Source organism: Myiozetetes cayanensis, unplaced genomic scaffold (assembly GCF_022539395.1).
Source record: "Myiozetetes cayanensis isolate MyiCay16 unplaced genomic scaffold, myiCay2020 scf3, whole genome shotgun sequence".
Taxonomy (NCBI): Eukaryota; Metazoa; Chordata; class Aves; order Passeriformes; family Tyrannidae; genus Myiozetetes; species Myiozetetes cayanensis.
In genome coordinates, this window is record NW_026087521.1 from 5067815 (window position 1) to 5095358 (window position 27544).

The 27544-nt window shown below is 38.4% G+C and overlaps 1 protein-coding gene across 1 annotated transcript in view; it reads left to right on the forward strand.

Moving 5' to 3' along the window:
• Nucleotides 1-27544, forward strand: part of CELF2 (CUGBP Elav-like family member 2) — a 556709-nt gene that overhangs the window by 77655 nt on the left and 451510 nt on the right. Inside the window, exons 3-4 of the mRNA XM_050324875.1 lie at nucleotides 23353-23395; nucleotides 24114-24149. The gene's annotated coding sequence lies outside the window, so the exon portion shown is untranslated. The remainder of the gene's footprint in view (nucleotides 1-23352; nucleotides 23396-24113; nucleotides 24150-27544) is intronic.

The window sequence follows — 27544 nt, forward strand, 5'->3', positions numbered from 1 at the left end:
GACTTAATGTTCAATGTCTCTTAGGGTTCAGTGGGAATTGGACTCTGAAATCCCCTAGAAACAGATGAAAAATTCTGTTTTAGCCAACACATTTGTAACCTCAGATCTAGCAAAGTGTCAAGCCAGGATCCATGCATGTCTTTGGAGTCATAAGTTCCATGGAAATCAATAGGTTCTAGCTGTCTAAATGCTTTGTGTTTGGACTGTATGAAAGTAGAGCTTGTTGTGTTCTCATTGACCATGATAGATTTTATTTTTGAGTTTATAGCTGGGTAAATTGCTGCATTCTTTGCCCTAGATGAGTATTTCATCTGTCCGTGGCTTTTAATAGCTTTTGAATTGTTCCCTGCCAGTTATCACTATCCTTAATTCAAATATGAGTTGAAAAACATTTATAAAGAACTCAATCCATCATCAGAAAGACAGTTTCTGCAGGTAAGTCCACATGGCTTGCTGTGATACAGACCTAATAACTGGCTTTTCAACCTGCAATAAATATTCTTTGCCTGTCCTCTTCTGATTGCTCCATAATTAACACTGGGGAGAAACAGATTTAACTATCTGACAGATATTTATTTAAAATACCTTCTGCTGAATATATTAACATTTCTGTATCTACTTTTTTTAAGCAGCTTTGAGTTCTGCAATAAGATCAGATCCAGAGTTTGGTTATGTTAATAGCCTTGCATGGCGATGGTATAGATCAATTTGGAAAAAGCAGTGAATCAGTCATCTGCAATATAATTGCATGTGTTTACATTTCAGAAATGTTTTTAGCATAAAAACACAATAGAAGTATATGAGTCACATCAATATCACTTAAGCTGGATAAATTGTGAGAGGAAGTTTGCTGGAAAGGAGGATTTAATGCTCTCCACATACATGCACTAATGGCGTATATTTGTGCATTAACTAAGCCTTTCCCCTGAGACTCTGCAAAAAGGAGCAGAACTGAAAATAACTGCTACCTATAGAACCCTATCTATGGTTGGGGAATAGAGTTGTGCCACTCAAAGAGAAGGCCTAAGTGCCTTTGTATATATTCTTTGTGCACACATCAAAAGATCATAGAATATCCTGAGTCACAAGTGACCCACGAGGATCATATACATGAAAATGCATATGGAATGGAAGAATCAGTTACACAGGTGCTCTAAGGCTGTTGTCATCACAATATTTGGGTACTTTCCTATCAAACCTTAAGGGTCCTAATTAAGATCTGCAATTCACGCTTCAACTACTCCTAGGGAAGAATCAAGTGTGACATACAGTGCATTGTTTTGAGAGGGTTTTATTTTGTTTGGGTTTTGTTTTCAACATATATGCTGGGGTCTGACAAGATGAACACTGTTTTCAAAAATAGTCAAGTTGCAGATGGAGGAAATTATTTGTTTATGGTATTCGCTATCAAAGAAGTGTCACAGATAGATGGGTTTTACTCAAATATTGGAGTTTGCAACCAGTTCTCTGGTTTAGTTGGGTAATAAGTATATACTCAGGCAGCAAGACAGCTTGCTGTTGGCTACATGTATAATGCTCAAAAGTACAGAGGAATCCCAACAAAGCCACTTGTAATTTGCACTCACTAAATTGGATACAGATCCACCTTTTTTTCCAACAGTAGCCTAGAATAACAAAGGTTTTGGGAAAAATGCCTGGTTTTGGTTGAACGTTTCTTCTTGCTGGCTATCTGCCACCACAAACACAGAGGGGATATAATAACAGTCATTTGGAGTTCTGTAAACCTTGTCATCTGAGGACCTCAGAATGCTTTCCAAGTGTTAATTAAATCCTCACAACATCCATGTAGCTATGCGTAGCAGATTTCAGGTTGTTAGGCTCTCCCTGTGACCACAGCGGCTCACTAACTCTGCTGCTCTGGGGAGGCTCCAGACCCTTCCACAGCAGAGACACGAGCTGCATCTCAGCCACTGTACTGCCAAACCACACACCAGCACTGTGGTTTTCACCTAACTCCTTCAAACAAAATTTGGGGGAATTTTTCAGAGAAACTAAACCCCTAGACTGTAATTGCTGCTGAGCTTTAGAACACGTTAACTTGGTTTTTGAGGATAATGCTTTATTAGCAGTTTCAGACACAGCAGCTTGAAAAACCACTCAGGTTAGTACAGAGAGAAATCGTTCCTTAGAACTGAAAAAAGCACACAATACCTCCCCATGTTGCTGACTCCAAGCAATAAAAAATCATGGGTTCACTCCAAAAAGTTCTTTTAATAGTCTTTTTGTCTGCAGGCTTTTTGCTCCCTGCCCAGTTCTTGAGATATTAGAGTTTTAAAGTTTCTTGAGGTGGGAAAAGATTTTTCCCACAACCATAAAGAAATGAAAACAGATATTGTTTTCAAGTCACTGGAGTCATTAAGCTAGGAAAAAAAAAAAAAAGGCATCAAATATTGCAAGACCTGATATAAAGCTATGCGAGTTAGCAGTGTCGTTTGTTTGCCTCTTTAACACAGCATTATTTTCTCTTAACAGTCAGTTCTCAAAAGACACTCAGCCTCAAACTCTGTGCAGAAAGAGCTCTTTCTCTCTTATTGCACTCTAATTGGCATCTTGCAATATATCTCTGAATTTACCTGGTGTGATGAGCTCAAACAAAATTCCACCTGAATGTTGTTTTCATTTTTTCACTGTCCTGTGCATATTTGTTAAATCTACTCAATCTATATGTAAATAAATGCTGCATTATGCCCTATAGAAGACAGGAGTGTCCACAGCAGGGAGGTTGGAACTAGATGTTCTTTAAGGTCCCTTCCAACCCAAACAATTCTATGATTCCATGTGCTAGAGCACACGTGGAGCTTTGCCTTGACACCTCCTCCAGTGCAGTTTGCATTCCCAGTTCTGATCATCCAATGTTCAAATCCCAGTAAGCCACCTATGGAGACAAGTAGCACATGCAGGCAGCACTAAATATTCTCCAGGCAGCCTTCTAGAAGTATTTCTTTACCTTGAAATGTCAATGTATAGTGTTTTATTTCACCAGCAGTGCATTCTGGAAGGCCAGTTACTCCTGTGTACCTTGTGATCAGAGAGGAAACTGCACAATGCTCTGCTATTGTAGAGATATACAACAGGTAGCTTTAAAATGGATCATTTGATGCCATAACAGCCCCACAGCAGTGGCCTGGAGCTCATTTGCCCTGCCAAGAGACCTCTTTGGGCCCTATTACACATGTAAATTGTAATGATATTTCTACTGTGTTCAGCAGAAATCTGTCCAAACTGAAGGGGGTCTGAAATAGTTATCTATTCCACTTTATACTTCAAGACACACCAAATAACAAAGTAAATTTCCAGAAATTGCTTTCTCTGATGTTGTTACGATGAATAACCTTCAATAGTGTTACATACAAAACCTTTCTTGGTTTATAATTAGTCATAAACCACTAAAATATGTATTGTCTAGAAGCAAATATTACTTTCTTTGTATCGTCTCTTGGTGATTGGCATGAAAGTTATGAAAGTCTCACTGAATAACAAAATATAACACCTAAATATCTTGATTTGTTTTTAAGGGCTAATATTATTTTCAATTCACTACATGTTGCATTTTTTACTATGTCAAGGTCTTCCAAACTCTCTTAGATAAAGCTGCAAATAATTTTAGTCATTAATTTTTTTTCCCCAAGAAGTTTTCTTTGGAAATGGAATGTAAACAGCACCCCTGTTCCATACATCTAACACAGTATCTGAGAGTCTTCCAGCCCCAAATGCAGTAATACTACTAACTTTTTCTGTATTTTTTGTGTTCACCCCTCTCTCAGAATTAAAGTTATGTGCAGTAGAATGTTTTGCAGCGTGGATGTACAGAAAACATGATTTATGTGATATGTTTGTTAGAAGAGAAAAGTTCAAAGAAACATACCCTGCACATGGCATGGTTCTTGCTCACTTGGGATTGTGATTCCGATATTAAACAGTAATGAAGCTCCATCTAATTGATGCAGCCACAAGCTCCAGCTTTTCAGACTTACTCTCTCATTGACAATCACAGTCTGTCTTGTAGCACATTCTTTGTTGGTCACTATCAAATAATGTTCTTCAGAAAAGCTAAACATGTCCTGATTTCTTCTGCTAAAGCAGCCCAAGGTGTCCTTTCCATCATCCTTTTTCCTTACCCATATTAAGTCTGGACAAATGGCAAACCCTGCTTTCCCCTGCCACTCTGCAGTGCTTTGACACCACCCTTTCTATTTGTTTCTCTTTCTGAACAGTCTTAAAAACCTCCAAGGCCCACCTGCTGAAGGCAACACCTACAATGTCTCTCACATCGTTATTCTCCAGGAACTATTTAATGGAAACACACTCATCTAGGTACTTACAAATGTCAGCATAAATTCACCAAGCAGAAATTGTGTCAAAACAATCTGGATGCCACCCACTGGAAAGGGAAGGTTTGGGGACAGAGAGGAAGAAGTTGAAGGCAGATCTTTTGACTTCTTGTGCAGTTTTCAACACTGCCTTGTGTGATGCTCTCACAAGGAAAATTAGAAGAGGGAAGGTGCAAAATCATTTGAGTTGTTCATCAACAGCAGCTTATTATCAAATTAGAGGGAGATATCAAGCAGAGTTTCCAAGGATTTCAGCTCTGCTTTAGGTTATATTGAGACTCTTCATTGAAACCTCAACAAGGGATTAAAGACTGTCCGCTGAAACTACAGATGACACAGCTTCCTGAGGGACAGAAATCACTCTAAAGGACAACATAATACCTTTAAAAAAAATCTCAATTGCAGTTCTTTGGCCAGTTTTAGTTGTTCAGGAGAGATCCCAAAGGATAGTGATAGTAATGTCTATATTTATTTAGGTTTGTTTAACCTAAACCCATGAATTCTAAGGGGATATGGGAAGTGTTAAAGTTATGAAAGACTACTGGGAACAGAAGCTGATGCAAAGAACAGAACAGACTTACACTATGACAGAGAGATTCAGATTAGACATTAGAAGCAGTTTCGAATAATGAAGACAGCAAAGCTCTGGAATAAATAAGAAGGAAGAGGGTAGAGTCCTCACCATATCAAACAAGTATCTACCAGAAAAGATGTAAAGTGAAGATGGTCCCAACTCAGAAAACAGACATTTCCCACATACTTTTACAATTCATTGTCTCCAGTACTGTAGAATTTGAGTGCCTACAAAAACACTATTGCATGTGTCCTCACAGTAAGCCTGTTAGTAGGAAGATAAATATTATCATTCATTTTTTAAATGAAATTAATGAAAATAAATGAAAAGTGCCTCTAGTAGAGGTACAAAGAAGTTGCTAAGGTCCAGATCCAAAAGGTAGTCAGGAATCTCACACCCACAGATGTGCAAGTCTAGGTCAGTACTAGGAACTTACTAAACTCTCTTCTGTTCATTATAGCATCTGAACTGCATTATGGCCCTTTGTTCCATTTTATATCCCAAGAGAGAAAACAGACAATTCTTCTTCTGCTAACCATCCCATGAGTGTGCAGGCTGGAAACACCGTGCATGAAATAATGGATCTAGTAAATACAGTCTATAAACCAATATATAGGTCTCTTGGCAACTTTACAACACTTTTCAACTTTGATCATAATTTAAAAGGTGGTGCTTCTGTGTATCATGACTGCTCCCCTTTCAAAGTCTTGTTTCTCATGAAAAGTGGGGTAAGGTGTCTTTGAAGCTAACAGCCATCAGGGTATTGCATTAATGCTATATTGACTCAGCCCTTCACCCTTCCAAGGTGTATAAATTGAGTTGCATGCAGGCAGATATGTGATGAGACCTTTCAAAGGAGATATCTGTGTGCTCATTATTGTCACTATTGCTCCATGTGTCCCAGAAAGGCATCATTGTGGGACATAGTAAAGCATAGAAATGAGGGACTTGGGAGATCAGACTGATGTTCCTGTCATGACCTTGGACATGTAATTTCCCCTTCCTGTGCCTCAGTTTCTGCTTTTATAAATTGAAATAATGATACTTTGCAGACTACATTAATATCTGCAGATGAAAAGCATTGCCTGAGAGACAGCTATTGCTATTATCTTTATAAGTGTTTTATTTGGGCAAAATATTTTCCACCCCTGCTGTCAACAGCTTGCAGCTTCAAATAGGAAAGAGAAAGCTTTATCCTCATTCTAGAGAAGCAGAGACACACAAATCAAGCACAATTCCTCTGGTCACAATGGAAATTTGTAGCTAAATCAAGGATCCAATTTGCAAGTCAGTGTTTTAAGCATAGGCTTTCTCAGGTGTTCTCCCTGGACATTAAAGATTTAGTGGGAGTTTTCATGAGAGAGTGGATTTGTGCCAATATCCATGGCTAGAATTTTTCCCTTCCTCTCAAGTTATGCAAAAAACTGTTTGCTGATAGTTTGCTGGCCTGCCTGACACCCTAGAGGTGACTGTAGAAAAGTAAAGCTGCACAGGTTGTAAATTATACAGATCCTTTCATCCTTTGAAACAGCAATCAAAATCTTACACAGCTTTTCCAACCATTTATTTGAATGGAAGGTGCAGCAGAAGGAAACTCAGTACATGCTGCAAGGTGCCAAGGGTTTGGAAAAGCCCCAGGGACAAAGCGTGCCCATTCAGATGAGGAAGATCAAATTCTGAAACTGGGTCAATGGACTGGGGTATAAATCATCCCTGTTTGGCACAGCAGCTTCCTTTCATTGTCACTCTCTGCACAGAGACCAAGGGGCAAATCTGGCATAATGTAGTAATTATATATTTTACTGCTGTTACCACATCACACACAGTTCCTCCTAGTTACTCCTTCACCTCACCATCTCTTTCTCCCTACTTCCCTTATTTCTGAATTTCTTTTCTCCCACATTTCATTCTGTGGTGCTTCTCTCCCTTTGAAATGCAGTGGGATTTCATTATTACTGCCAAGCCCCATCCTATTCACCAAAATGATCAATGTCTAAATAACATCACTGATACTGAAGTATCGCTATAGCTCCTTCACTTGCACAGATTAAGCTAAAATTGAGGTGCTCAGACTTCTGATTCACTGTTTCAGGGTGTTGATGTGCCTGAATTGCAACAGACTGAATATCATAAACTTGATTTGTATGGAAGGTTACATTATCTTTGCATACTTAGGTCTTGCAGGCCATATAAACAAAGTATGTCACTGGATCTGGGCCAGAAACTTCAGGTGGGATCACCTGCGCTCACAAAACATTTCATGAATGTTCTTTCTAGGAGAAACAAATTTTGGATGGCATTTCACATGTACCAAATGCAACTAATTCATCAAAGGTTTTCTGTCCCAGCTCTCATAGTAGTCAAAGTCTGTGTACTCAGTGTAATCTGTTTCTACTATCCATGAATCAATGCCAAGAAATGACACCAGTGACTTCCTGGGGTGTGTCAGATGCTGCCCAGTTCTGGGCTCACCAGTACAGGGCAGAGATGGACGTACTGGAGTGTATCCAACAATGGACCACGAAGTTGATTGAGGCACTGGAATATTTCTCAGAGGGCTGGGACTGTTCAGCCCAGAGAATAGAAGGCTCAAGGAGATTTATCCATGTGTGTAAATATCTGGTGGTGGGCAGTAAAGAAAAGGGGAACAGAATCTTCTCATTGGTGCTCAGTGATAGGGCAAGAGGCAATTCTGTTTACACATAAGAAAAAACCTTTTTTGCTGTGAGGGTGACCAAGTGCTGGAACGTGATGCCCAGGGATGTTTTAGTGCCTCCATCCTTGGAGATATTCAAAACTCAACTCAATATGGCTCTTAACAACCAATCAGCTGTAGATGACCCTGCTTTCAACGGGGAAGTCCAGAGGCCTTTTCCAACCTCAGCCATTCTTTGATCTTGTTTCTGTGAAATGAATTTTTTTGTGGGCTTTTTTTGTTGGTTTTTGGTTTTGGTTTTGGTTTTTTGAGGGGGGAATCAAATTTAATTTAAACCTCCTCTGAGAACAGAATATTACCATATCATAGAGTAGTAGGGAGGAAATAAATACCTGCAAGTTCTGAACACTATAGGAAAATAATACCGTGGGAACATGGGATTTGAAGGGCACGTTCAGTCCCCTGTTTAGCAGGTCATCATAGCATGCAATCTTTTTTCTAAGCTTTTTTTTTTTTAGTTATAAATTGCATCCAGGTACACCTGAGAAGACTAGGTCTTTCCTAACTGAAAAAGGGAACCCAGTGGGAACACTTGCAGAGAGATCAATGACACTCCCCACACTCCAAAATGTCCCTGAAGGATGCTGACCTGCCTCGTGTGGTGTGGTTGGAACAGGCAGAAAAGTGAAAGCCACAGCAGAGTTTAAGATTAACAGTGCTGTGTAACACAAACACCTTCCCCTGCAGCTGCTGAAGAATAACTCCAGGGCCCAGTACAGGCTGGGGGCTGACCTGCTGGGAAGTAGCTCTGTGGAGAAGGGCCTGGTGGTCCTGGTGGACAACAAGTTGTCCATGAGCCAGCAGTGTGCCCTGGGGGCCAGGAAGGCCAATGGTATCCTGGAAGATGTACTAAGAAAAGCATTGCCAGCAGGTAAGAGAAAGGGGATCCTGCCTCTCTACTCAGCCTTAGTGAGGCCACATCTGGAGAGCTGTGTCCTGTTCTGGGCTACTCTGTACAGGAGAGACATGAAGCTCCTGGGGTGGGTCCAGTGGAGAGCAGCAAAGATGGGACTGGAGCATCTCTTTTACGAGAAAAGGCTGAGGGAACTGGGCCTGTTCAAGCTCAGGAAGAGGCAACTGAGAGGAAACCTCATCAATGTCTATCAATATCTAAAGGGAGGGTGTCAGAGGATGGATCCAGGTTCTGCTCACTGGTGACGAGCTATAGGACAAGAGGCAACAGGCAGAAACTGAGGCACAGGAAGTTCCAACTGAACATGAGGAAGAACTTCTTTACTGACCAAGCACTGGAATAGATTGCCCAGAGAGGGTGTGGAGTCTCCCTCAGTGGAGATACTCATGAACTGTCTGGACACAATTCTGTGCAATGTGCTCTGGGATGACCCTGCTTGAGCAGGGAGGTGGGAACAGATGACCCACTGTGGTCCCATTCTGTGATTCTGTAAAAGGAAGCTGAAGAGCTGACAAAAGGAGTTCTAGGTGAAATATCCTTCTTCTTGGAGTAGGTGGGACTAGTTTTCAGGCTAGCTGATTGAAGCATATAGTTAAAAGCTGTGTGGACACCCAGTATAAATATAAGTAAAGTCCTTTAGGCCCACTAAATAAATTTAAAAAAAAAAAAAAAAAAAAATCCCCTTGTTTTTGCACAGTTACAAAAAGAACGGGAAGGAGTAAAGACTATTTAAGGGCTGTTAATAACACAATGTTGCAATTTAGGCTTCCTTTACAAAATAGTGCCCAGTATCTACTATCTCATGATAAATAGAAGCTGCATCGCATGACACTTGTGAACAATGGGCGGAATGGATATTAGAAAAATCTCATTTATCTTCTGCTTTATTCTGTGATAGAGGTCCTTGTCACCATGGCTATTATGTGACTAGCCCTAGAAAGGCCACCTCATTAGTTTTCTTTATCAAGATAGCAAGGTCTCCTTTAAAGGGACAGCACTTAGATTTTAGATTCAAATAGAAAATAGAATTCATTGTGTGAATGTTCCTACCTATGTTCTCACTGCTAAAATATGTAGGCTATGTCCACAGCTGTCAACCAGGTGAAATTAACAGTCTTGTGATGAGGAAGGTGTCTCTGGAACAGAAATATAAAAAGTGGAATTTTATAAGCAGATTGCTTGTATTTGGCTTGTGCATGTCTTTAATACATGTGACATTTCTTTAGTTAAAAAAAACCCACACACACAAAGGAGAAAAAATAAATAAAAGCAACTTTCTGTATATTCTGTAGATCTATTTTCCCTTTTGTCTTTTCCACTCACAAATACATCTTCCTCTTGTCTGACAACCACTTTGAAAATCTTCCTCTATTGCCACCAAAGCAACCATGTGAGTGTCAACAAATCAGTAATGATTTAGAATATGTCAAAGGGAATTCAACATTTTTGTCTCTTTTCAAAACTCTTAATGACAGGTAGATAAAGTTGGACAACAGCATCTCTATTGGTTTTCTCTGAGTTTTGATGGGCATTTTTCATTGAATGAAAAAACTTGTTTCCCTTCTGCAGCAGGCAAGGCAGGAGAAGAGTAGCTGCAAAATCTGACAGCGCCACAAGCATGTCTAGTGCATTAACCACGTCTATTTTCTGCCTAATTAAGAATGTGTTTGGATTTAGTGATATAGAAGATCAATGATTACAAAATAATATTGGTGGTTTTTTTTGCTCTGAATGGTGATATAATAGCAATTAAGTCTCAGAATACTCTGTTAGCTTTAAATAGGTGGTGAAAGTAAGCTCTCACTTGCAAACTCACTTCAGAAGAGCCCTAGAGGTAAAAGGACACTGAATGTATCTGTCCATATAATTAGCTTACTGTATAAATCCCAGTGACTTAGTTAACTGCATTTTAAATTAAGATAAAATATTAAAATGCAAAAAATAATTGCATTAATACCACATTACAGTTAGGAATTTTAAGGCACAAGATCAGGAAATGAAAAAGCTAAGGCTCCTTTAGTAATAATCCATATCAGGTATGTGTTTTCAATGAGTAGCCTGGGTGATAAATGTTGTATCTGAATACACTTTAAATACTCTCAAAATAATGGGCCAACCACATCTGCTAGCAACGGATTAGGTATGGGGAGTTTGAAAATACTATTTGTTTTGTATTTACCATTTTGAAAATGAAAGAACTGAAATGACCTTGTGGTTTTTCCTTGAAGTTGTTGCATGTCGTACTACAAACCTTCTGGGGCCAGTTTATCCATGTGTCGTGTCCACTGAAGTAATGGAGCAGTCACATTCCAGAAGCTCCCCACAGAAGTGACATCAAGAAAGTAGAGGAACAGGCTGCATTTCAAAGAATTTGCCAGTTTAGTATTAGAATTAAGAGATGCAGAAGAGCTCAGAGAAAGAAGATAAATAGATCACCATGGTGGATGGATAGTCATGGACACTATGAGTGCCTCCTGCTTGGAATGTACAACCCTTAGGCAAGATTGCTGCAGACTCATTGACGGAACCACCAGTGCAGGACTTCTTGTTGAGTTGCTTGTGCCTGAAGTGAACTTGTACTCCTTCAATGCCAGTTTTGTTAGTCCCCTATTATCAGTGATTTTCCTTTTGGAATTTCCTCAACACTTAGGAAATAAAGGAGTCTGAGACAGGAATGGAAAATGAAGATTCCCTAGCTCTTCCTTTCTCAGTTTATTCGTACCTTTCTAGAGTCAAGCAGATGTTTTCTCTAGGTGATTCTTTTATTGCAAGGTCCTTAAAAGTCACATTCCTGTTCCATTGGAGCACAGTCTATTCTTGAATATGTTTTGTGCCAGAAAAAACTCTATCTCATCACTGATACATATGACATTGGTTACTACACGGTGTAGCTCAGCATGCCATTAGTATGGATTCATATGAGCTGAAGAAATCAAGGAAGCACCTGAATTTACAATCATTTTTTCTTCCTAATGGAAATCTCCTGTCAGGGCTCTGAACACTAATTTTGGCTCAGGCCAAAGCCACAACAGCAAGCAAAAGACAAGAGTTAGTGCAAGCCTGTAGGAGCTTACTCTAAACAGACAAAGCAAAGTGGGGAAAAAATGCTGGGGAAATGGAATACAGATGTTGAAAAGTGAGGGGAACAGCCTAACAAGCAGAGATGATGACAAAGCTGGGAATAGAATCAGCTTCACAAACTCTCAGTTCAGAGCATAATCTAGTAGGTTTAGTGGATGGCCATACTGGGAACATGTTCAATCTGTTGATCTTTCACAAGCCAGTCAAGAATGATGGGGGGGGCAGGGAACAAAAGAAAAAAATAAGAGAAAAAGGAAAGCAAAATACCAAACAAACAAATACATGAAAAAATAATTTCTGGGCTTAAAGCCACTTGTTTAAAGTAATAATGTTATTGGATGAGGAGATGGGGAGGAGGATGTTTCAAATGTCATTGCTACCCACTATTGCCTATATTGATCATCCTCGTGGTCTGAACAACCATCACACAGAGATGGACCAGCCAGTATAAATACCATAGGTATAGTTACATAACAATCTTTATCTTCTTACCTTTCAGAACATCAGATCGAATTGCTCTGAACTTTGGTCTTTTAACAATCATAAATATTATTGTTTCCCATTCATAGCAACTGCAGAAGTAGGGCAGATGCTGATGGAAAGACCATGACCTTGCTTATTACACCACCTGCGTACTCTTGAGAAGCCTATAATTGAAACATTACGTGTTTCTTTTTTTCTCACTTTTTTCTTATGATGTGTTGTAACTTCTCAAGGCTAGAGTTTTCAATCATGGATTTTCAGAGTTATATCAGTGAAGCAGATTTTAAATCTATTCTGCTCCAAGAGAAGCTGGTTCGTCGCAAGAAAACCTCAATCTTTCCCTGTTATTTTCCTTTCTTTAAAATGAATCTTCTAAACAACTCCTTTTTCTCTTATAATCCAGTTTAACTTTTAATAAAATTTTGCTACAAGGTTTTCTACTAACCAGGAAGGACTCAATAATGTGAGTTGGCTGTTTGGGGCTCCAGCACAGCACCATCGCACACTGTTCCCCCCTCCCTCAAAAACCCCTATAGCTTTCTAACACCACATGTAGATATAAAAATATCATCCTGCTACTACTGACTTCATCTTGCAAATATTATCACCCCTGTTCCACCTGTTTCCTGCAAAACCTCTCATGTAGGTGCCACCTTCAGGTCCCCTCTCCCAAAACAGGCATCCAGGAAAGTGTCCGAGATGTGCTGGTCTGTCACTGGACATGGACTATACTTGTAGAGGCAGCCTGTGCCATTTGTCTTCCCAGGAGACACCTCCTGATGGGAAGCAGTTGGACCATCTGCAGATCATCCTCCATGACGTTCATCTGGTGATTTATTGTGAAAGGTGCACTGGCCTAATAAAGTCTATTAGTGCTGTGGGGTGAAATTACTACGAAGAGCAAATATGTTTCTACCTTGACTGATACGCTTGCCAAACATCTTCTGAGGTTTGGCCCTTGTTCTGTCAGATACTTGAAGGATGCCAAGAAGAGATTTCTCCCAGTGAATCCATTAGTAGGGCTTCTGCAGCCTCATGCACATCTGAAAGATGAAGGAGCCTGGAGTATGGCTCATCTCTCTATGGTACCTTTCTACTCCCATAGGAGAAATCAGCTCTCTCTGCTAGCAGCAAGCTCAGTGATTGATAATATTTTATCCCATAGTCCCTACAAAACTAGCCAAAAATTTGGAGGGATTTTTAAAGGCAGGTGTTTTCCTACCTGTGGGAAATGTATTTCCTCTAAACCAATACATAAAATAATCTAAATGTTAACCAGGCCGTGCTTGGGAGCTTCTGATCACCCTGCATAATTTTTTCTCCATATTTCATCACTTTATGCTGGTTAATTACTAGTTAAAAAACCTGCTGAAAAGCATGTCACATCCTGGAGGAATAGTTGGGGATGTTACAAGAAGTTGTAGAGGAAGCTGCTTACAGGGAGAAGGTTACTGTTAAATGTTGCAAACACTTTGAAATCTACTGAGATAGATTAAGGTGAGGAATTATTATTGACAAGTTTTGACTGGAAATATTTAATTCCCTTAATTCTTTGAAAAAAATCTCTTATTTTTGAGAAGGGCATGTCATTCCTCACCTAAAGTTCCTGGCATCATTTCCAGCTTCTTTCCTCTTAATAGAAAAAAGTTCCAGAACACTGCTTCCATATTTTACATATTTAAATAATGAATGTCATCTGAAAGAATGCCTGAAAATTATGCTTGGCTTTGGTTGCTAGAGAAGTTAACATAAGCTACTTAGATTACTATTATAAAAATGTTATTCAAATGTTTTTACTAATGTAAGTCTATATTGAGAGCTTGATCATGAATGGCTTTTGTTCTTCAAGTTCTTCTTGACCTGCATAATCCTTTGGTTTGAATTCTTGAGGGGAAATAAAAGCGCATTAAAGAAATCATGTTCTGTATACAAATAATTTTTCATTATTTGCATAATGAAGGAGTATTCCTTCATATTATGCATTGCTTTCTTCTTATACTGCAATATTTCTTCACATTCAAAAAACGCATAACCTCGAATCACAAAGGTCTAAAGTTTGACAATGTGTTAAAGTATTTTTACGGGAGTAATTTGAAGTAGGCTGTGCCATTTGCTACTTTTTACATCAACCAGAAGATTACAAAAGATTTCCAAAGGGAAAAAATGCAGCCTTGCCTCTTTTGCTGGCCTACGTACAATTTCTCAACTGTTTTCTACAAGGAAGGAAGAAAATAAAAACAAGACTAAGAAAAAAGGGAAGTCTAAGAAAGCATCAGAGAAATCCACATTCTACTGAAGAGACAACCAGGTATTTCAAATTTTGAAGAATATTCTGCTATCAAAGTAGCAAAACTGGACTGGGGAAAGAAAGGAGACATTTAGCACATTCATAGTGCCATGAAAATGCATCCTGCCACAGCGTGTCTCTTTTCATCTTCTGGAGTTTATCCTGCCTCACACGGTTGGTGACGGTTCTGCTGTTAGTGATGACGTTAATGGTTCTGGTATTATTAGTTAATCAGGAAAGATTCCCATTTTCAGATATCCTAGTATTCATTCTCATGGACGATTATCCTCTGGAGCATTATAATGGTTTGTAGTCATCAGCTGATGGTAATTACGGAAGAAAAATATTTCAGATGAAAGAGAGATGGAGATTGAGTGGATTGAGCAAGGTCACTGAAGTGATTTGGGGATTACTCTCCCAGTCCAATTCCCATCTAAAACCCAAAACATATTCATCTGCAGGATGTATTCTTCCCTTGAAGACAGAAGGCATAAATATTACTGAACAACTTTTCCTTTACTAAGGGAGTGTGGTACTGCACTGCCACCCTCTGCTGGAATATACAAAAAAAAAAAAGGGAGGCTTTGAGTCTGTTTGTAATAAACTGTTATTACAAAACTGTTTTGTACTAAATACTTTAATTTCAGTTCCAACAACTCTTCCAGAGGAAGTAATGGCAATGGAGAATTTTCTTGGAGTTTGGTCAGGGAGATTTGGTGTTTACTGGTTGCAGAGTTCCGGACCTCTGGGAATTTCTTGGTTTCTTCAACTTTGTAATCATTATGAGTAGACTTAAACAAGCTTCCAGTTATGACTTTTTGCAACACTTCTAAACCCCTCTAGAGAACCCTAGAATCAGAAAGAGACATAAGATATGAACCAAGGTCCATTTGGTACTAGTCAGGTTATATAGAATTTCCTACTTTTTTACAGTGGAATCACTCTTTCGAGTTACAAAGGCAAATAAAGGGTGTCATGAGATGGGCAGGGATAAGTTATTTTAAAAAGATGAAGAAATCAATAGATTTGCTCATGTGTTTGCTCTAATGAGGTACAATAAGGCCCATGTTTTCAAGTACAAGTGATGGAACTGGGCACCTCCATGTCTGCTTGTCCAGTTTGGTGTTTTACATGCAGGTAAACGATGCTCAGTCCTCTCCGAGCACCAGACCTCCCCAAAATATTCAATCTCAATACCAACAGGTTGAAAGCCACTAAACCACTCTGAAAGCTTATTTTTCCATGATCTCTAATGCACAGGAGGAGTTCAGCTTCTTAAAAAAAAAAAAAAAAAAGGAGCTATTAAGATTAAATTCTGACCATATGGGAGTTACAAGAAGGTCTCAGCACAGGAATATTCCATCATGTTAATTGATTACTGCAATATGTTGCACTTGAGGAGAAGGAAGGAAAAAGAATGTTATGAAGATGTTCCAGCAGGTCCCATCTTTGAGTAATGCAGATTACTGAGGATTTACTGCCAAAGAATTTACTGCTTTTATTCACATTTGGCTTTGATTTAAGGATCTGATCCAGAGTCTTGAAACAAATGGTAGACAAAAACTTCCTTGTACTTGAGCTAGGTTCCTCACAAAATGAAGTTCACTGTTAAAAACAACACTTGGCTTATCCAGGACAATCATATCTTTGAACTCAGCAGTCCATAGCTGTTGGACAATACTGACTTAAACAGAAGTCTGACATGAATTAGAATAGCTGATGATCACTGTCTGTGTATTACTACTTAAAAATTTTTTCACTGGCAATATTTGATAGTTTGGATTTATATTAGGTAAGTAAAAATTTGGGGTAATCACCTACTCCCAATGTTTTTCACATTCATTTCTAATTTATTTCAAATTTCTTCTTCTAAGAATAAAATTATTTATTTTATTAAATAAATACTCTTTATTATTTCTGTCCAAAAAATGCCTTAATTATCTGTTTGAACCTTAGCTATGCAGAGAAAAAAAAAAAATGGAGGCACCTATAGTGTAAGCAAGGGAAAAACCATGACAGTTTGGGAGGGAAAATGTAGCATAAGAGGAAAGTTGGGTTAACATTAAAGCTCGGTATTTCGTCATCTTCACTAATACTTTGGAATTTAAAATCAATTCAAATTACTAATGTGAGAGAGCTTTCAATAAAATCATGGTGACTGGACTTATGAGACATCTGTGCCATAAACTGAAGCTTAACTGCATTACTGTGGTCAAAGTGCTGAATTAAAGGGAGTCAGGAGAGGGACAAAAGAGGAAAGACCAGAAGTACAGCCTCTAAAACCTCTATAAATCTAACCTCCCTCCTTCCCACTGACATCATTAGATTCCTACTTTGCCACTGAATAGTCTCAGGTAGGGCTTTAGCATTTGACAAATGAAGGCAATTTGATGATTTTATACTTGTGGATACATTGTAGGACTTACTGTGGGACTTAAAAGCATTTTTCTTGTAAGTCAAATATTACCGTGGAAAATAACAATACTGGCAAATGAAATCAGTGCGGTGCCACTCAAGACTACAGTCCTCTTTTAATCATGTTGCTCTTTGAGAATCTAAAGCTTTTAATCATACCAGGCTACCACATTTTGGGTTAAATTCATGGGCATTTACACATATTATTTTGGCCACTGGAGAGTTGACTTACAAATACAAGAGGGACTCTATTGAAGTAATGGAAATTTTTGCATTATTATTTTTTGAATGCACTACAATGACTACAAGGTTCAAACCTACCTGAGTTCATATGTGACAAAATTAATGAAAAATAGGCTTAATTTGCAATGATTTTGCCTCTTTTGTTCTTCTGTATTTCACCTGTGTGCTTTGCATTAGCAATTGATTCAGTACAAAACTAGAATATTTTGATTGCTTAATATCTTCATAGCAATAACCTGTGTTGACTTTTGTATTAGTGCTCTAACTTTGAGTTAAAAAGACATAAATGAATTCATACATTTGTGCTGTTTTCAGTATCCAGACAAGGCCAATGTGGTCTTATCATAGGATACAGACTCACAATTAACTGCTGAGAGATTGATTTATTAAGGAAATTCTTCATCTTTCAGATGAATATTATGCAGTAACCACCCATGAGATACCAGTCCAAAACATAAAACTAAAGCCATTAGAAACTGGTCCTGGGCTTTTTTCCTTTGCATCAAGGGTAATTTCTATTTCCCTCCTCTCCTCTGCATGTGCAGAGTTACATGGCATTGAGAAGATTTAGAAAGCAAGAGGGGAAAAAAAAATATAGAGAGAGGAGACCATTATAACCAAACAAAATTAGAAAATGGTACCAACTAGCTGCTATTGCAAATAACCACTGGAAAGATGTGCTTTACTTTTATGAACATGTAAGTCTGATTTTACGGAATACACTGCGTGAAAGCCTAAGCCTTTTGAATATTCCTTCAGCAGTAATATTCCTCCTGTTGACAAATCTTTTAAATACCTTAGGCAAGCATTACTTCATGCAAATCAGATTTTCAGAGTTGCCATGTGAGAACACATGCATTAGACCCAAATCCACCCAGAATGCCAGGGATAAACACCTGTTGCCGAATCATGGGAAGATCAGAACTGTTTTTAAGAAGCAGTCTTCCTAGGGTGTGGATTCATTTCTCCATAACACCATTTTCCAGACAGATCTATTTCTGGGTATCAAGTTTTGAGTTCATCTTAGTTTGTATTTCTGAACCCATGACTGTCAGCCACATATTTGAAAAGCCATCTATTTCCCAGGCATTTAAACTAACCTGTTCATGGATATGCATGGCTTGTAAACCTCCTTCCACATACCGATCTTAATGAGATTTTGCTCTTCAGCCTTCCAGTTATGGGCAAAACAATCTGGTTTTGTGACTCTGGTGTGTATGCTTCGAATGTGAAATAGGTTTGAACGTTTCTGTCTCTCACTTTTGTGTCTGGGTGACAATTTACATTATGCACAGAGAAGCACAGTTTTAAATCAATAATAAAAATACTTTAATCTTACTTTTCTATTTTCTATTAATTTTCAGTTGTGTGTAAGGATAAAATATTTACTGAATGGTCAGTCTAGAAAATGGAGGTCTCAAAAAAACCCAAATACATATATAATTGTTAACAGCAATTCTTTCAAAAAAAAATCCATTTAATATGCACCAGAGGATGTAAAGGCTGTTCCTAGTTTAAGCACAATGCCAAACAGTACAATAGACCTCTCCAGGTGTTTAAATTGTTAATTAAACAAATTCAATTAGTTAAGTAAAGTATAAAGGACTGTATCACAACAATTTTCAGCATTTAACCTTTAACAGCTATGAATTATTAGCACTACGAAATTGCTTGTGTGTAGCCTGAGAACTCATCCTCAAACTCCCTGGGTGCTGGCTGTGGACACGCTCACATGACTGCCTGTGCCTGGGCAGCTGCACACAGCTGACACAATTCTTGCCAACTGACCCATGTTATCTGACCTTCTGCATGCTCCAGTCTTGTAAAGCAAGGCAAATAGTCCTAAATCACCATCAGGATACTTCAACATGTTTTAATTTGCATTTACAAGAGGTGACAAATGCACTTTAGAGTCAAAATCAGTGCAAGTTTATCAAAGATCATTCATTTAGAGTGAGCAACATGTGAGCACTGGACTAGATGACTTCCAAAGGTCCTTTCCATCCTAACTTTTTCTCTGCAGTTCTGTGAATTATGTAATTTAGTGACTGAATTGAATCAAAGTCTTGCAAACAGTGAACTCTGATAGTCATAAGCAGCCAGAATATTTCAGCTGGAGTAATGGTCGCTATGCTGATGTTAAAATGCATCTTAGAATCATAGAATCATTAGGGTTGGAAAAGACCTCCAAGGTTATCAAGTCCAACCTTTAAACAAACAAAACCATGTCTACTAAACCCTAGTACTAAGTGCTATGTTCAGTCATTTCTTCAATACTTCCAGAGATGATGTCTCCACTACTTCCCTGGGCTGGCTGTCCAATGCTTGACCACTCTTTTGGTGAAGAAATTCTTCCTGATGTCCAACCTGAACCTCCCCTGGTGCAGCTTGATGCCATTTCCTCTTATCCTTTCCCTTGTTAGTTGGGAGAAGAGACCAAACTCCACTTTGTTACACCCTCCTGTCAGGGAGTTGCAGAGAGCAATCAGGTCACCCCTGAGCCTCGTTTTCTCCAGGTTAAACACCCCCAACTCCCTCACCCACTTCTCATAGGATTTGCACTCCAGACCCTTCCCTAGTTCTGTTGTCCTTCTCTGGACATGCTCCAGCACCTTGATCTGTGTCGTGTGGTGAGGGGCCCAAAACTGAACACAGGATTTGAGCTACAACCTCACCAGTGCCAAGTACAGAGGGACAATCACTTCCTTAGTCCTTCTGGCCTTGGTACACTATTGCTGGCAGACACCAGAATGCCACTGACCTTCTTGGCCACCTGGACACACTGCTGGCTCATGTTCAGCTGCCCTCACCAGCACCACCAGCTCCTTTCCTGCCAGGGAGCTTTCCAGCCATTCTGGCCCCAGCCTGTAATGCTTCTTGGGGTTGTTGTGACCCCAGTGCAGAACTCAGCACTTCACCTTACTGAATCTCATCGATTTGGCCTCAGCCTGTCCCAGATAGATCCTGCTGCAGAACTTTCCCACCCTCCAGCAAATCGACACTTTGGCCCAACTTTCATCCACAATCTTACTGAGAGTGCATCAATCCCCACATCCAGATCATCAATAAAGATGTTAAACAGGACTGGCCCCAACAGTGAGCCCTGAGGAACCCCACTAGTGACTGACCAACAACTAGATTTAATTCCATTCACCACCATTAATTCCATTCTTAACCCAGTGAAGAGTGCACGTGTCCAAGTCATGGGCTGCCAGCTTCTCAAGTGAAGGAACTCTTACTTGAAAGGAAAGGTATTTCAGGCACCAATGAATAAGGTGCCAGCACAAGAGGGTTATACTGGAATACCTGAAGCCCAGACTAGCTACCCAGTTATGTCCCTGAACTGCATGTAGCTCTTAGTGCCGCTGAAGAATCTCTTAAAGCTTACCTAGAGCAAGAATAGATTGCTGAGGAAGGAGATGTGGGAATAGGAATAATACAGAACTCATTGGTGAGGTAGAGACTATAGAGACATAGGTTATAGCCCCAAGCTTTATAGGTTTAAATCTCCTGATTTGTTATTGGACTGTATCTATTTTATAATAACATGAGGCTTTTTCTTCATAGACTGGTGGCCTCCAACAGTTCTGAGCAAAAGTCTGACTCTATCTCTCTGAACTATGGAGATTGATTCAAACACAGGAATTTTCTGATCAGACAGACTGGGAAGCCCAAAACAGACAAACTAGAAGGCTGATGACTCAGAGGACTTAGTCCTAGACCTATAACACTTCCTTATCTCATATTCATTGAGAATTACAAGTACAAATGCTCTACAAAGTTAAGACAAGTTAAAATGGTTTTATTATTGATTTAAAAATTTCTAAAACCTCAGAATCACATGCAGAACGCTCACAGTGTGTGTCACAAATTGAATTCCTTCTTTTCAAAGAAAAGTCTCCATTCAGGAAAAGGAAATCAATTTTTTGAATGTAGTAGGCAGACAGGTCAATTTGTAGCAGAGCTGCTGTTCAAGGAATCCTCAGAGCCTCATATTATCCAGGTTTTTTTAAAAAATTATCTAATTTAAATTTTTTAAAGATATAAATTATGCTCACGCCCGATTTCTCTTGTGAGCTGGTCAAAAACCTGGACTGCAGCAAAGCAATCAGCTCACAGTTGTTTGGGGAAGGATGGTATTTATCTCGGTTTAATCGTCATTATGTTGCTATTGAAGAGCACTTTTGAGAGCCATCGTTCTGTGTGGGCAGGCAATGAAGGGGATGGACCTTGCATGAGGTCATAGGGCACGGCAGACAGGAAGGAAACAAATGGGGAAGATAAGAAATGGATACACATCAAGTGAACAGCCAGTGGGGGAGGAAAAAGGACTTTTGATTCATGGTTCGCTTAATAATTAAAGGAGGAAAAAACTCATAGGCACTACCACCAGGAGTAGTTTCCCATCACACTTGGGAGTTTCTAATGTGGGGTGAGTAGGAATTGCCTTCACCTCTAACATATATTTTGTCTAAATACCTACTGTGATGGGCAGGTGACTGTCCTTGAGTGGTCTCTGTACCAAACCTGAATGGAGCTTGAGCAGCAGGGATAGAAGATGAAACACTGGTAAAGAGTTCCCTTGACCGGGTTAGATTGTTGCAAGGTCACAATCAAACTACTAAAATTGAAGGGAATAAGCTGCTTGACAACTTTAAAAAGGACATATTTAATTTTATTTTGTGAGTCTTTCAAGCCACAATGATGCATATCCAGACAAAAAAAAAACAAACAAAAACACTAAGAAACATATCCCAATAATTTTGAGGTTAATATTACCTATTCAGTAACAAAATCCTTGGTAGTTCCACCCCTGCTCAGGTTGGATCTCTCTTTAACACAAACAGCAAAATTTCAAGCATTTATGACATTTGTCATGGTTTACCTTGTCTGCATTTTGGGGTTTTCCTATCACCAATGTTTAGCACCAATGGACTGCATATTCAAGTAGGACTGTGCTTTCCTAAGTGTCCTGGATCAGAAACACAAAGCATATGACTGAGAAGCTACAAGACTGCCAAACTTCTTCCTCACATGATCTGAAGCTGGAGACCAGGTGTAACACTACTTTGTATTTAGATTAACAAAAGGAAATACTCTGCTTTAAATATTTTTGATTGACTGGACAAAGTGATTTTCTGTGTCACTCATATTCAAATGCTATTCATTACCTACATGAACAATCCTTCTAAGCAGACATTGCTCAGGTTTAATCAAAACTTCATTTCTCAAGTGGGATAATGCCCCATCCCTGGAAACATCCAAGGCCAGGTTGGATGGGGCTCTGAGCAGCCTGATCATGTTGATGATGTCCCTGCTCATTGCAGAGAAGTTGGACAGATGAACTTTGATGATCTCTTCCAACCCAAGCCCATCTGTGACTCTGTGATTCTATAATATCGTTTTCTGCAGTGAAACACCAACTCAATCACCACAGGGGTAGTAACTGTACCTACCTCTTAGTACATCAGTAATTTTCTTTCCATGCAGCTTGGACGGGCCAGGCCTGCCTAGGACCCGGGTTATAGCAATCATCCTCCACAGCTACATACGAACCAGGGACCAAAAGAAACAAAACTCAGCCCAGCCACTTTGTAACACCTTTGACTTTCATGGTTATCAGTAGCATGATAAACTTCTGCTTTCTAAATGTACAGCAGACACCTTGAGTGAGTAGTAAGAAACTCCCTAATGTTTTTTATCTTTCTCAGGTATAAGCCCAACTTTGAGAGTGCAAATAGACCTTTTTAAGTTGGAGAGAATTTAATGGGACACTCTACACATGCTTTAGCAGTGTGCTTTATGGAACTCCTAATGATTTTTGTCCTGACCATCTTCGTGCCCGTTCTAGCATCTGTCATGCATGAAATTCCTCCTACTGACACACTTATATGGATAATCTGGCATTTAACTCCTATCTTTACTGAGTCAGGTGCATTTTGCTTTCATCTTTTTTCTAAGCCAACACAGTGTTCAGTGCTTACCTTTATCAATCTCTCTGCTCTAAATTTGAGTATCCTCACTGAACAAACTGCACTATAAACAACCTGTTTGGTATGTAGATAAGAACTGGATCCTTTTAATCCCAAATTGTTTTTACTTCAGGCCCCAAACGTGTAATTTAAGATCAAACCTGAACTGGTATCATAAATGCAATTCAACAGCAAGGAAAACCTGGATGATTTTCAGATAAAATAAAATCAGGTTAAATCAATGTATATTAATGTATAACAATTTTGCTCACATAATTTAGTGCATTAAATTTAATTTTGTGTTTTTCTTTGTTAGGTCTACAAATAGAAAAAGCTCAAGGTGTTAATCAGCTGAACAGGTAGGTGTCAGCTTTTCCCTAGTACTTCAGAATTTCATAATAATCGCTCTATTTTTCTACTTTCTATAATATAATAATATAATAAATCTGTAATAGATTATAATTTAGTTATCAGATCTTGTTTCTGACTTCTGTAATTTTATTTACAATAATTTTGCACATACTTTTCTATATGTTTTATTTTCTTTTAGACAATTTTCATAGTTCATTTCAGTTATTTCTCATGTATTTAATACTCATTCTCTTACTTGTTTTAGCTAAAAAAAATAAAAACCCACAAAAACACAAGATTAGCAATAAAATCCTTTTAAGTGGTAAAACAAAAAGAAAAAAGTCATACAGCTTGATGTGAATTGAAATTGAAATGTTGAGAAGCAGTAAAATATACAGGATAGATCAGCTGTATAAACATTCCCAGTATATTGCCCAGTTTTGAATATAGTTTCTGCATTCTCTCCCCTTCATTTAAATATGTACAGATGCATACAACTTTAGTATAGTCTACCTGTAATCATGAAAACTTCATCAACAGAATTTAAACAATCATTGAAAAGAAATTGTGGGCTCACAACTGTGGTTAAATTATACTTATTCTTTCTATAAGAAAGGTTTCATTAGATTTATAAGGTCTGACAAGCTAGAAGAAAAGTGACAGCTAATATAAATATTTACTTGACCATCATTTGGTAAATACATAAATCTTTTCTTCTTTCCTTAGGTATTCAGCTCTTTTCAACAGAATAACAAGGAGTAGGTAAGTTACAATGATAAATTATTCTTTCCAGTTTCATACTCTATTTATAGCCTTTTCATTCATTAGAGCTTTTAATTTGTCTTGGGTTTGCTAGTTTTCATGCTCCCATGTATTTTTTAAGAAATAATTTATTACAATTCATATTTCTTTCTTTTCAAAATTATAATCCAATTACTTTCTCAGTAAACAAGAATTCCACCTTTTTATGTGAAATGAACTACCAGCCAAAGTGGTTTCTCATTAGACAAGCTAATTTTGAAAGGACAGATAGAATCAAGCAATGAACTGAATAAAAATAATAATGGAGCATACCTTGTTAGATAACAAATGGAACAGACTTTGGAGACAATTAATGCAGCAGATACTTAATGCTGAGGTATGTTAAACAGGCTTTGTCTTATTTATTTGCTGCTATAAATCATAGCTAATTTCCTTAAAATAATGTTCTCTAACCACCAAGCAGCACATTTCTGTAAACACTTGCTGCTGTACTTTATGTGGAAACCCCAGCACTCCTACTAGGAGGGTGTATATACATATATATTTGTTTATGTGTGTGTGTGTGTGTACATAAAGACAGATCAATCAATCAATCAACTGACTGATCCAATAGGATATTTTTTTCCTATATTATCTGTTTGCTCTATATAGAGAAGCTCTGTTTCTTTTTTTGAAACACAAACAAGGAAGGTTTTTGTGGGTAAAAATCTGGAATGGTGGACTTCTGAGAAAAAAATATATGCTTATTAGTCTTACCTTTTTATGTCCTAGAAATGGGCATGTATGTCCATAGTTCTAAAGAAAGAATCAAGTTCGCATTAAAAATATCCCTGAACCATATAATGGTTCAGTTTTAGGACTTTAAAAAGTGTATACAGTACAATAAAAATGAAATTTCAAGTTATGGATATATGATCCCAGTTGTGTCTGTTCCGCTTTTTAATCAGCAGTTAAGTAATTGGCAATTTATTTAGGAAAGGTAACAGGCAGTTGTGCATCCCTGTTTGTGTTCCTGATGGGTTTTGTTTTATCTGCAGGTAGAGAAATTTTACATGAGACCTGTTTGTCTTACCTTTAGGAACTAGAAATGCATTTTCTTTATCTTTCCTTAGCTATAGTACTTCCTAGGCAATTTTCAAGACTGCTGTGGAACAGTAGAGAAATACTGTGTGCAACTATTAAGAAATCAGAATTTGACATAATTCTCTAACTGTATAAGATTTCCTTTTGTATCAAACAGTGAAATTTACTGCTGTGAAAGATTCAGTTATAATACTATTTCTTCATCAATTACCTTCAACTAGGAGGTTGCTGAAGCAAGAGGATGATACACAGTGGTTTAAAAAGGAACTGGACAAGGTTATAAGGAGTCAGGATGGATTTCTGCAGCAACCTACAACTACGAAGTGTGTGGAAAATGCTTAATTTTCTCTGGGAACATGAGAACCTGAGTGATTATCCCATGTGATTATGGTAAAAAATTACACCAAAGGGTCAATGCAGAACTTCAGAAGCAGATTTAGGCACCATGAATGGTTAAGGATACTGTGGTCCAAGATACCTATGGACCCAATCCAATGTTTAGTGATGAATTGCTCCATATTCCACTTCCTGTGGCTCTATCTCATTAGCAGGAATTGCACTTCTCTCTCTTTGTCTTATGATCAGTGAATGTTTCAGTGTCACATGGAAAAACAACACTATAAAAAATTTCAGCAGTTTCACAGGGAGGATTTAGTTCTCTCAGTACCTCTTTCGTCCTTACAGTGAGGGACCTCTGTAAAAGACTTGTTGTGAACAGGGGTGTGTCAGGCACTGTAACTCAATGTTCTCCACTTAAATCCATCCTACCACCTGGAGTGTGAGGAGCAGCTCTTTACAGTCCACTTGGAATAGCATAAGCATGAGATTCCTCATAAATATGAGGAAGCACCTTCACTCCCATCATTGTATCCAGCTCAAATTTAAGAAAGAGCCATCAAAAAGACTTCATTTAAAATCTATGTTGACTTTTAAAGACATCCCACCAGTACCATAAACAATCAACCTTTAGTCTTGAAGAAGGGAAGGGAATCATGAGTTTTTACCTCTTTCTGCAGTCCCTGTAGGTACCCACATGCTGTGTCATTATGCAAAATAAACTTTTCACCTGTGCTCTTATAACCTATATGAAACCAGTTCCTCTACTTCTGTTTGTGCTGCAAACTTCAGCTTTACCTATTGTTTAATAATAAAAACTTCAGTGGTATTCCTGGAGAAATAAAATCAATCCCCCTCAATATGTCAGTGGCTCTTATTACAAAAATATTAACCCATTCCATCTCTGTTTCCTGCTTTCCACGTTTATTTTTCAGCACTATATCACATGAATGGTAATTTTTCTTGGTAAATGGTAAACTATTTCTAAGCGCTACTTACACTAATTTTTTTTTTACTTGCTTCCAGACACTTCCCCTTATTCACTTTCTTTCCAAGATTATGCTGCCAAATCCCTCTTTGTCTCTCATGTCTGTATCTGGAAATCATCCCTAACCATTTTCTCTCCCTTACTCAGACAGATTGCACCTTAACACTGATCCAGTAAAACAACTTCAGAGTTTCAACATCTTACTTTACTTATGAATCCTTGCCTAATTTTGTATCATTTCTCATCTCCTTGTCCCTTAGTTTTCCAATAAGGACCTTTAATTTCCTCTTGATAAGTCCTACTTTGCAAGTCCTTTCCAATATCATTACCTTTCAAGCCTTGTGATTTCTCTTACAGTTCCTATCCTGTGACTATCCTACCTACTAATGGAGCCTATTTTTATATGGATTAGAGCCCTTCTGCATTTCAGAAGTCCTTAGAACATCAGAGAACCACTCTGATCAGAGAACACACAAATGCAGTTACATCTGAGTGACTCACGTGTTAGTAAATATGACCAAATCTCACCTGGCCTACCCCTTCCTGTTCACTCTCTTAATATATATGTATTCAGTAAAGAACATAAGTTAGAGATTAAATAGTCATCTAGGTTAGTGGAAAGATAGGTTACGGTCAAGATAGTCACTGCATAATTCTGCATGTTTTATTTGTAAGTTGTATTTTAATTTCTCATGGGAGACGTTGCCAGGAAAAACACTTCTGCCTTCTCATGTCTAAATCAGACCCTCCAGGCAGCTCACACTCCAGTCAAATGTGACACAATCTAGTAATTGCTGCAATATGGGTTTTTATTTCAATATTGTTTTCTTTTTGGCCTGCGGTTAGGTGTAGGCCAGGGTTTCCTGCTGCTGCAGAAAGCAAAAGATTTAACACAAAGGCAGGTTGTCCTTTAAGATTCAGCTGTCTTAGGAGATGTGTAATGAAGTATATTGGAAGGGATAGAGACAAACCTTGGAGAACAGACTGG